The sequence below is a fragment of the Maniola jurtina genome, chromosome 27 (genome assembly GCF_905333055.1).
Source record: "Maniola jurtina chromosome 27, ilManJurt1.1, whole genome shotgun sequence".
NCBI classification, from domain to species: Eukaryota; Metazoa; Arthropoda; class Insecta; order Lepidoptera; family Nymphalidae; genus Maniola; species Maniola jurtina.
Genome location: NC_060055.1, coordinates 5,865,158 through 5,876,717, shown reverse-complemented (window position 1 = coordinate 5,876,717; position 11,560 = coordinate 5,865,158).

The window sequence follows — 11,560 nt, the reverse complement described above, 5'->3', positions numbered from 1 at the left end:
AAGTGTGTCTGTCTGTGTTTTTCATGTATGAGAGCATTGCGAGCCCCCTAAAAAATAATTTAATTTTTCTCATTCAATATTCGGTTTTGGGTCAACGTTCTACGCCAAATACCAAAATTTCAGGATTGCAACTCATTTCGTCTACGAGCTATAGACTTGTGATAAGCGGACAGACAGACCGATAAACAGCAGAGTGATATTAATAGGGCTCCGTTTTTATCATTTAGAACCCTAGAAGAAAGTAATATTGTGTATAGACTATAGATGTGCGCGAAGGGGCGTCTCCCGTTGTGATTGATGCCCTTTGTTTGTATAACTCACAGTGCTCAGAACTCGCTCCAATTCCAGCCGTTCCAGACTGAGGCTTAACGCGCACCGGCAGAGCGGAGCGAAGCGAAGGCGCAGCGTCTTTCTTAGTGACAACTCAAATTAAGCTACTGTCATCATCATACCAACCTATTGTCGGACATTTGCCGAGTTTCTTGCTGGTTCTTCTCGGTAGGAACGGCATTCCGAACCAGTGGTAAATTATTTGACGATACAAAAGCACTTGTAAAAGTTTATTTGAATAAAAATCTATTCTATTCTATTCTATTCATAGTACACAGCCTTAAGTACATTACGCGCAACTGAGTAGGTTCCTGCGGTAGTGGAGTGGGGCGGGAGGGGTGTGATGACGTCACGCGAGAGCACAGTGATTCGTCAACTTGTGACAAACAAATCTCACCCTCCCGCACCGCTCCACTACTATAGGAAGGAGCCTACTCTTACTTTACTTAATAACTAGATGATGCCCGCAGCTTCGCCCGCGTGGATTGGTCAGATCCCCTGCAGCATCAGCATTGAGGAGTTGGAATCCAAATTTTTTATGGAAAAATGTCGCAAAGTTCCTCCATCGATTAAAAAAAAAATTATGCAAATCGTTTTAAAATCTCGGAGATATCAGTGTACATAGGTAGAAACTCCTCTATTTTTTAAAGTCGGTTAAAAAAGTAGCGTATGTTACTCCTTGGTTAATCTTCTACTTGTCTGTGAAAATCCCGTCAAAATCGGTTCAGCCATTCCGAAGATTAGCCCGTTCAAACAGACAGACACTTCAATTTTATTTATTAGTATTGGATAATAATAGTAAGCTGTTAAAAAGAGTCGACTCCGTTCCGTCTGTATGCGTTGACCCTTATATATTCTGTGCCAACAGTCAACAGACAGACGGAAAGCGATCTGCGTCTCTAAATATTGATGGAAGAAGATTCCTAGTCATTCATCGATATTCAGGAGATTGAAAAAATTATTCTTACTTAAATTATAAATGCGAAAGTGTCTGTCTGTAGGTCTGCTACCTTTTCACGGCCCAACAGTTTAACCGATTCTGACGAAATTTGGTACAGGGTTAGCTTATATCCCGGGGACGGACATAGGCTACTTTTTATCCCGGAAAATCAAAGAGTTCCCACGGGATTCCTAATGACCCATCCGCTTAACCGATTTGTATGTTTGGTACCAAGGTAGCTTGCGTCCCTGTAATTGACGTAGGCAACTTTTTATCCCGGAAAATCAAATAGTTCCCGCGGGATCTTTAAAAACCTAAATCCACGCGGACGAAGTCGCGGGCATCCTCTAGTACTTAAATAAAGGGAATAATATACTTAAATAAAGGGAATAATCAAAACTACTTTTTCAGAACATAATTTTTTTATATTTTACACGTTTACTTATTTTACAATCGTTGTAATTCATAATTATTTAATAGGATATAACTATACAATACAAATTCTTATACTTATGTTTAGTTACTTAGTTTATCTATATTTTTGTTTATTTTATTAATACATAATAGTAACTGGTACATAACTTATTATTTAGGACTATAAACCTACCTATTTCTTAAAATTACCTACTTGATATTTACAAAAAAAAAATTAAAATACATTTTTTTTATACATATAAAAATCTAGCTATAGGAATAAAATTATACTTCAATACTGATTTAAAGATGCCATTATGAAAAAATCATAAAAAATACAGTAAAGTCGGGTAACATTGAGTAATGGAAACCTCCATTAAGGATTTCATTGAAAAAGTTTTGTGTAAATGTGGTATATTGTGAAATAATGCCTTCCTAGTTGTTACTAAACAATTTTCAATAGAAAAGAAAATATATTTTTTAAATATTTTTTTCAATTGATTGATTTTTGAATTTAATTTTTTGCGTGCGCATGTCATTTCCATCATTCAATGTTTAACATAGGTACCTATTTCTAAAGTTACCAATGATTACTATATAAAGATTTTTTAAATAAAAAATAAATCTAGTTACTTACAATGTGAAAAAAAGAAAAAAATGTGAAAAAGTGAGGGTAGTGTCGCCACATAAACAACGATCCCCCTATAAAAGTGATAAAATAAAATAAAACCAGTAATGTTTAGTCGATAAAAAGTTTAAAATAGTTAGATAAGGACATAAACTACCAGCAAAACTGTTATCCAAGCAACAGCAGTGTAAACAAAGTGAATATTCAACTTAAACTACTCCAAAGTGATCACTCTTAAAATTCAACAATTTTACAGTGTTGTGTCGTCTAACAGTGCTTTACTAATTATAAAAACACTTGCGAATGAGAAGATAAACTAATTTGTGTAAAAATAAGGATACTAAGAAGTTTACACAAAACGAATATTGTGATATTACATTGTTTACGAGTTACATTGTTTACGATTTAACGGCCAGTGGAAAAAAATAAATTTAGCCATCGCCATCTGTCACACAAATCTTGCACTATTTGATGAGCCCCGACTACTTACTCAACCTCAAGGATTGGAAATAAAAACGCTATAATACAGACTACCGTTAGATGGCATTAGACGAAATAAATAATTAAGGACGTAAGTTGTCATACTTGGAAAATAGTCTTACACTTGACTCAGAGGAAAAAATAAATACTTATTTGTTTCACATTTACTAAATCAAATAAATCTACTACGTATGTTGTGCATGGATTTAATTATGATGATTTGACAATTGCCGTTTATCAAGTTATGAAGCTAAAATACACTATCAGCGTAATGTACTCAATAGCGCAGTTGTCTCAGTATTTGAATTAACTACGCCAATAAAAAGATTGCATCGAGTTCAAAACCTACTTCTATTTTTTTTTTTTTTTTTTGCTCGTTGTTATTATCTTTTATTTTTTATTGGCTTCTAGTAATTGATATAATTAACTTACTATAAGCATGGATGACACATCGAACATTACTTTACGGAAAAAACCGATATGGAGATCATACAACAACTTGTCAGACATCCTACTTAAAGACACAAATATCCTGAACTCTACTTTGTTGGATGACTCGGCGAAAAGCCTACCTAATATATCAGCTGGGGATAACTCCTATTTACAAGATTTAAAACAGCAAATCCAAGAACTTACATTGCAACTGGACAGCGCAAATGAAGAAATTGAGAAACTTAGCATGGACAATTTATCTCTTAAAAAATCCATTGAAAATTATGAACGCAAAATTATTATTTTTAAAAAAATTGGCATATCTGATAACTTAGTCATGCATATAACTTCACCTACTGTGAGAAAAATAAAGAAGATAGTCTCATCAGAATGTGACAACATTGGAAATAACGATCTTACCTTCGCCAACTGTCCAGATAATAAGGAAACTCAATCAGGCCTTGGTGAAGCATGCAAAAGGACAGAGGATCAAACTGGCTCTGAAAAACATCCCCTGGAAACACCAAAGATTAGCAAAAATCTAAACAAAAGCACAGAAATGACAAAGGATCCTCAGAAGACACCTCGGCTCTGCAGAAACTTGAACAACAGCCCAAATAGCCAGAATAAAGCCCAAATCAAAACTACCACTAAATATAAGAAAGACGTTTGCTTAAATGCTACCAAAGACTCTACATATTTGCAGAAAATTAAACTCACTACTAGAAACTTACTGAAGTCTATTTCTAATAACAGGGATATCTGTAAGCGAAAAATTGTAATATTAGGGGATCAGCAAGCTTGTGGACTTGCTGTTGCTCTTTTAGAATCACGTAGAACATCATGGAACAACTACTATAAAATTTCAGCTACTGTCAAACCGAATGCTTTGTCTTCCGAAGTTCTTTCAGGCTGCAATAATTTAGACAAGCTTGGTAAAGAAGATAGGGTAGTGTTAGCCGTTGGTGCAAATGATACAAATCCGTTTTGTGTGATTGATGCACTTTCGCTGAACTTAAGTAAATTGCGTAACACAAATGTATTGATTTTACCAGTACTAAACAATCCATTTCTTAACACAGACCTACTAAACAACTACATTGGTTCGATTGCTAAACTACACTCAAACGTCACCTATTTAAAACTAAATGATGCAAAATTACACTATAAAGATAACACTCCAAAATTATACAGCGACCTGATAAATTATTCAATCGATTATGATGACTATAAAAGCAAATACCTAGTTGGGAAAAATGATGGGATAAAAAATCTACTTAAGATAAACGAAAAAATTACACGTAAGGAATGTAAAATTGAATATAAAAAAGGGACTATACCATACTATTTCATTAAACAGAAAAATAGTAGTAGCTCACCTAAAGAGTATAAAAAGGGAACCATACCTTACTATTTTAATAAACAGGTAAATAGTGTCAAGGTTCAAAATCCCATTATTTCACCTATAAAAACAAATCCGACCTACGTTAAAAAAATTACAACAAAGCAACTAGACAGTAAGTTTTTTCGTGGCCAATAAAACAGATAGTAAAAATATAACCATATTACATCAAAATATTGCATCAGTACTTAGTAAGATGAACTGTCTTGAGATTGCATTACAAGACCTAAGGAAACAAAAAATAAATATAGATATAATCTGCCTCAGCGAAACTTTCATAAAAAAGGGATATGAAAACTATCTTAAATTAAACAACTACAAACTTGCTGCTTGTTACTCGAGAGAGAAAGAAAAAAGAGGTGGCACGTGCATATTAATCGAAAAAAGTCTAGAATTTAAATCTGTTAAAATCAGTCAAGGGTTGGCCTGCGACTATCTTTTTGAATGTTGTGCTATAGAAATTTTACCGTTTAATCTTATAATCTGCTGCATATATAGAATACCAAAATATGATAATATAGTAGATTTTTTTGGAAAACTTAAGTCGCTCTTAGAAAAAATTTCAATTAATAAAGACTATCAAATAGTTATATGTGGTGATTGGAATATTGATACACTAAAGGATGACAAATTCACTAAACAACTAAAAGAAATACTACATAACTACAACCTAGAAATTCATATAAATGCTCCTACAAGACGAAATGCATGTATTGATTTATTTGCGAGTAATATAAAACCAGTTGAAAGCAATATACATATGCTAGGCTTATCCGATCATGAAACTGCTCAAACACTTTCGTTCGCTGTCAAAACTAATATTAATTCGGAATGGTATGAATTTAAGCGAGACTACTCTAAAGATAATAGACGTAAGTTTGTTGACGCCATATCAGCATTATCTTTTGTGGAGGTTATTTCTGAATCTAGGCTTGAAATGGCTTTTGATTCATTTACTGATTTAATAACATTATTCTATAATTTATGCTTCCCTCCAATACGTATCAAATATATAAGTAAAAAAACAAAACTGTTTTGGTTAACCAAAGGCCTAAAAAGATCAAGCGTAACAAAGAGACGACTTTATCTGAAATATATAAAATCAGCAAGTGATAAAGCGCTAAATAAAAAACGATACTTTGGGTATAACAAACTTTTGAAGAAATGCATAAATACATCACAGAAAATCCAAAACGCAACATTGATCTCTCGTGGACGTAATAAATGCAAATCAACATGGATGGTTATAAAAAATACAACTACTAATAACATCGAGAAACCTAACATTGAATATATTAAAAAAGATAATGAAAAAATTTCTGATTCACAAAAAATTGCTGAAGAATTTAACAAATACTTCATAGAAATTACGAATAAAACACAACACATAACTAAAAATAAATCTTATAACCTGATTGATCACAAAAGCGTGAGCCTATTTGTCTCGCCAACCAATCCATTCGAGGTATATAAACTAATCATGTCACTCAACAATTCAAAATCTGTAGGTTATGATAACATAAGAACTGATATTGTTAAAGAAGTAGCGGTGCATATCTGTCACCCACTAAGTCATTTAATCAACTTATCTTTTGAATGTGGTACGTTTCCGCAACAGTTAAAGATATCAGTTGTCAATCCTATATTTAAGAAAGGCGACAAAACTGAAATGTCTAACTATAGACCCATTACCTTAATAACTATATTTTCGAAGATATTCGAGAAGGCTATGTACACTAGGCTAAATAACTTTATAACTAAAACTAATATTCTAAAAGAACAGCAATTTGGATTTCGGAAAAATAGTTCAACTACGAAAGCTTGTTTTAATTTAATTAAATTGATAACTGAAAGCATTAACCAACGTATTCCCATAGTAGCAATTTTCTTTGACATGAGCAAAGCGTTTGACTTTGTGTGCCATGATATACTTCTATCGAAGCTCGAACGATATGGAGTTCGTGGAATTGCACAAGACTGGTTTAAAAGCTATTTGACGGAAAGAGTGCAGTGCACACAGATAACAAAAGTTGTAGACGGCGTAAAACGTACGTACCAATCCACATTTAAGCCTAACAAAACCGGTGTACCTCAGGGAAGCATTTTAGGACCAATTTTATTCTTACTATATATAAACGATCTTCCTGAGGTAACACAACACCAAACCATCCTATTCGCTGACGATACCACTGTTTTAATCAAATGTACTAACGAAAAAACATTTAATTCAGACATCAACCTAACTATCAATCAGATCATAGACTGGCTAGATAAAAATAATTTAAAACTTAATGTAGATAAAACAAAAATTGTGGCATTCAAAAGCGTTCAAGCTAAAGATATTCCTCTTCATATTCATTACAATAACAGTGTCATATGTGAAGTGGAATCAACCAAATTTCTAGGGATTGAACTTGATAAACACTGCAACTGGAAAAATCACATTGACATTGTATGTAGTAGAATCAATAAGTTTGTGTTCGCTTTAAAAAAATTAAGGAAGATAGCCACTAGAGACGCTGTTTTGAGTGCGTATCACGGTTACGTATCATCTGTACTTAATTACGGTCTGATAATTTGGGGTAACTCAGTTGACATAGACAGAGCATTCAAAGTACAAAAAAAATGTATACGGGCAATATGCGGAGCTCACTATTTGGATAGTTGCAAACCTCTTTTTAAATCCCTTAATATACTCCCTCTACCTTGTATGTATATAAAAGAAATGTGCATATTTGTAAAAAATAACCCTGATCTCTTCACCAGACATGGAGATGCACTTGGAAAAGCAACGAGACACAAAGACAGATTGATATACCCTGATATAAAATTATGCTTATTCCAAAATAATTCGTATTGCATGGCAATAAGCATATTTAATCAGCTTCCTTCCCACGTCAAAGTTATGCCATTAACTACATTAAAATCATTTTTAAATAAGTGGCTATTAGAGAAATGCTTCTATTCGATTAAGGAATACTTGAATCCTTATAAATAATAGCACCTATGATTTTTCGATATCTCTAGTTTTTATTTTTATTTTGTTTGTCTAATTATTTTTAAAATATGTGTAAAAAACAAAATATATTCTGACATTAAGCACTACCTAACAGACAAGCATATTTTGAGTTGTTAATAATAATTGATATGTTATTTATGGTTTTTATAATGTTGACATTTTTTGATCTTTATTTAACTATTATTTTATACTTTGCTTGTGTAAAGTCTATGTATGTCTTTCTTTACTTAATATTTTAGTCTTGACTTTATTTGTATTTAATTTAATTGAATTTAAGATAATATTCAAACACCAGTTATAGTGGTAAAATGTATAAGGCTCATCAGACATTATTCCAACATATTGTACCTACATTTTATTGAATAAATCATTGAATTTGAATTTGAATTTGAATTACTTTTTACATTTAAAAAATAAATCTACGTGCTTTGTCTTTAATACAGAATTATATTTATATAATTACTTAGGTATGTACTTAAAATCTAACGCATAAATATTAGAACTAATTTAATATTACACTATATTTGGCCTGTATCAGTTCGAGTTAATAATATTAATTAAAAATTACAAAAAAAAAAATATAAACTTACTCATTTTATCGATTTTATCGTAAAAAACTATTTAGATATCCAAGTGTAAACCAAAACATAGTTAAAGGTATCTAAACAAAATAACCATTTATTTAAGATAAGAAAAACCAAAAACTAACAAAAAAAATATTGACCTAGATAAAAGGCAAAAAATTCAGCGAAACTATGAATCTTTTTGTCTTTTTTTTCTCTCGTCTGGCTTAACAAAGATTAGCCAATGTCAAGTTTGTAGTTATTTACAAGTTAGGAAAACTATATAAGTATGGACTTCGTCTGTTCCGGCGCCCGCCGACATACACGCGGCGCCCCTTTAGAGCGCTTCCCAGTCACCAAAAAACACTAGTAAAACACAAAAACCAGCCACTTTTAACAACAAGTGTAAAATTAAAATTTATAACACCCCCGACAAGTGAAGGTTACAGTAACTAAAAAAGAGCTGATAACTTTCAAACGGCTGGACCGATTTTCTTGGATTATAGCTAAGAACACTCTCGATCAAGCCACCTTTCAAACAAAAAAAACTAAATTAAAATCGGGCCATTAGTTTAGGCGCTACGGTGCCACAGACAGATACTCAGATATACAGACACACAGATGCACACGTCAAACTTATAACACCCCTCTTTTTGGGTCGGGGGTTAAAAAAAACACTCCAAACAGACACCGCACGCGCGCCAACACAGACGAAGTCCAGAATGAATATATACTTACAATAATTAATAATAAACTTTTGAAAAAACCTTTGCTAAAAAACTTTTCTAAATTAAAAAAGTTATATATCAGTCAATTTTCCCCGCACTTTTATTAGGTTCGTATGCAGACGATTTAAAAAAAAAATCTTAAAGAAAATACCATGAACTCATAAAAAAAAGATTCCGACAAATTGAGAACCTCCTCCTTTTTTGGAAGTCGGTTAAAAATACAAGAAAAATGTAACTTAGAGTTTAGACGACCAAAACTGTTTTCAGTATGAATCTTTTTATTTACATTATTATTCTAGGTCGTAAATAATTCAACTAACTCTTGTAATACCTTACTTATCTAACTTCATATTTGGCATTTTTTATTGCAGTAGCAAATCTAAAGTCACCTATTGTCTTTTTGTAAAAACTAAGTAAATATTAAAACGTACTTTTTAATTATACAGGTTAGCTAAGTTTTTGCTAGAACGCTAGCAAAAACGAATACAGGTGATACCGATGATACGATACCAAAAAAACCGGCCAAGTGCGAGTCAGACTCGCGCACTGAGGGTTCCGTACTCGGGTATTTTTCCAACATTTTGCACGATAGCAAACTATTATACATAAAAATAAATAAAAATCTGTTTTAGAATGTACTGGTAAAGCCCTTTCATATGATACCCCACTTGGTATAGTTATCTTACTTTGAAAATGAAACACGTTTTAATTTTTTTTTAATGTTGTAACCACAAATTCGCGGTTTTCTGATTTATTCCTGTACTTGTGCTATTAGATCTACCTACCTGCCAAATTTCATGACTCTAGGTCAACGGGAAGTACCCTATAGGTTTCTTGACAGACAGACAGACAGACAACGAAATGATCCTATAAGGTTTCCGTTGTTCCTTTTGAGGTACGGAACCCAAAAAAGTAATAGCAAGAATACCTATCCGGCTGAGTTTGTAGTGGGCTTCTTCTCAGACCAGGGCGCGTTTGGAACCCTCTTAACTTTAGTTCTATAATTTTACATAATTAATTATCCCCATTACATCATTTCCCTTACATATTCAACATTATTATTGACAATCACGAAGTGTACAGTCTACCCAATTTGAATACAAGTGTAAATTAAAAATTTATAACACCCCCGACAAGTGAAGGGTACAGTAATTAGAAAAGAGCTGATAACTTCCAAACGCCTGAACCGATTTTCTTGGATTATGCTAAGAACACTCGATCAAGCCACCTTTCAAACAAAACAAAAAAACTAAATTAAAATCGGTTCATTAGTTTAGAAGCTGCGATGCCACAGACAGATACACAGATACACACGTCAAACTTATAACTCCCTCTTTTTAGGTCGGGGGTTAGAAAATATTTGACTTTAAGTGTTAGTTAACGACGGAAATAACAGATGGCGCTGTATGCGTTAATATCACGCGTGTTCGCCGCTCGCTCACATGACTTATCAACCCTGTTCGTTTAATCTATCACAATTTATCTATTGAAAACGTATTGAATTATAGATGTCAATGATGTATTTTTGGAGAAGGTACCATCTGGTCAAGTACTATGTAGGTGCCTTGTTCTTTATTGTTGACTAGCTCATGCCCGCGACTTCGTTCGCGTGGATGTAGGTTTATTGAAATTCCCGTGGGAACTCTTTGATTTTCCGGGATAAAAAGTAGCCTATGTGGTAATCCAGGGTATAATCTATCTCCATTCTAAATTTCAGCCCAATCCGTCCAGTAGTTTTTGCGTGAAAAAGTAACAAACATACACACACACGCACAGCACACATATACAAACTTTCTCCTTTATAATATTAGTAAGATAGAGTATAGAGTATGTAGATATTAATGATGGATCGTCGATGTATGTCGTAGGTAGAAACGGACGATTCATTCAAATGCCAATTAAATTATTCGATCGTCGTTATTATTCGAATACAATCGGATAACAATTGAACAATCGATTGTTTTCGATAGATTGACAATCGAAAAGCGTTTTAGATTGTTCAATTGTTACTTATCGTGGGCTCTAAAGGTGCCCACGCACTTGAACTGAACTGCAACTGAACTGCGCGTCGCGGCAGCGCCCCGCACGATATTCTCTCCAGCCGCGACGCGCGGCAGTGATCAATTGCGAAGTTGCATTCGATTTTCGATTCATTCGAATGTTTTTAGAGTTCCGTACCTACCACAGAAGGCAAAAGGAGCCCTTATAGGATGAATTCGTTTTCTGTCTGTTGCTGACACAACCATAAATAACATTTTTTTGTCTAAGACAATAATTATAGATTCGGCCTAAACATACCGGGTCGCACATCTGGGCTCATAACCAATCCACGTCTATTGTTTTCAAAATTCGAATTGAAGTTCTCCGCCGCCATGGCTCTTTCTCTTTCTCACGCGATAATTCTGTCCCTGTCTATCATCGGGGGTGGTTTGACAGCTGTCAGGTCCGCCGCCATCATGCTTTGTTGAGTAGGTTTTTTTTTCTCGCGTCTGGCTTTACACTGATTAGCCAATGTCAAGTTTGTAGTACTTCACAAGTTATTGTAACTATATGTATAAGTATGGACTTCGTCTGTGCCGGCGCCCGCCGACACACACGCGGTGCCCCTTTAGAGCGCTTCCCAG